The following is a 1,223-nucleotide window of genomic DNA, read 5'->3' as shown; positions in this document are numbered from 1 at the left end:
AATTTTGGAAATGCAAAGGGAAGAATAAAATAAGTGAGAATCGATAAAATGTGGCTCTGGAGAAGTGGTGGGGCTGCAGGGAAGTTTTGGGGTGATAGGACCCCATCTCTGGGGGTATCCAGGGCTTGCAGCAACTTTCTCCAGTGGAAGGTATCCATCCCTGCCCATGGCAGGGGGTTGGAACTTTAACGTCCAGGTGGGCTTTAACGTCCCTTCCAACCCAAACCATTGTGATTTAATACATTAAAAGCATGAAGGGGAACTGTGCTGTGGCTTTTCCATGCTGTTTTATGGACTCTTCCAGCCGCATTCCAGGTTTGAAGCCTTCCTGGTGAAGCACAGCCCCTTGGGATGTGAATGCTCCACAGTTCTTGGAAGGTGTCCCTGTGCATGGCAGGGCAGGAATGATGACAGCTTTAATGTCCCCTCCAGCCCAGACCCTTCCATGAGATGCCATGCCCGTGCCAGCCCGTGGACGCCAGCGGTTGCACAACGCTGAGCAATGATAATGGTTTGTGTGTACCTGCCAAGGCAGAGCTCTCCTGATGGGCCGTGGTCACTTCCCTGCTGAGTGCTGAGCAAGTAGAGGCAGGCTCAGCTGATAAAAGGTGCATTTACCGAGATAAGGGAACAGCAGAGCTCCAGCACTGAGCTGCTGCTATTTCCTGCAGAGTCCTGGCTGCTCCACCTCGGGAGGAATCCGAGGGCAGGAGGTGCTACATGAGAGCACAGAGAGGTTTTACATGGGTGATGGAGACAGGCTGTTTAAGGCTTAGCCCCATCCAAAGGTGTCTGCTGTTGCCAGGAAGAATCCCAAGGGAAGTCAGAGCCTTAGAAAAATGCTAGCCATAAATGTAAAGTCTATAAAACCGCCAAATCCCCTCTACAAGCTCCCACAGCACCTCCAGTGTGCACACACAGCACTGTATCAGTGACATGCTGCTCCCACAAAACAGATGCTTGGCTTGTCGCGCTCAGCATGGTCCTCTCAGTGTTTGACATCCGAGCCTGCAAACCTGGTGATTATGGCCAGGATCATGGAATCCCAGAATGGTTTGGGTTGGGAGGGACCTTAAAGACATCTCAATCCACCCCCCTGCCATGGGCAGGACCTTGAGGGTCTCTGTGTGCCACAGCCCTGGTGCACCATTGAGGAGAGGACTTGGGGCTGGGCACGAGCTCTGAGTAGCACAGACCCACAGCTCCGAGCTGTGACCTCCCAC

The sequence above is a fragment of the Geospiza fortis genome, unplaced genomic scaffold, assembly GCF_000277835.1.
Source record: "Geospiza fortis unplaced genomic scaffold, GeoFor_1.0 scaffold128, whole genome shotgun sequence".
Lineage (NCBI taxonomy): Eukaryota > Metazoa > Chordata > Aves > Passeriformes > Thraupidae > Geospiza > Geospiza fortis.
The sequence above is the reverse complement of the archived record's forward strand: the minus strand, read 5'-3'. Positions refer to the sequence as shown.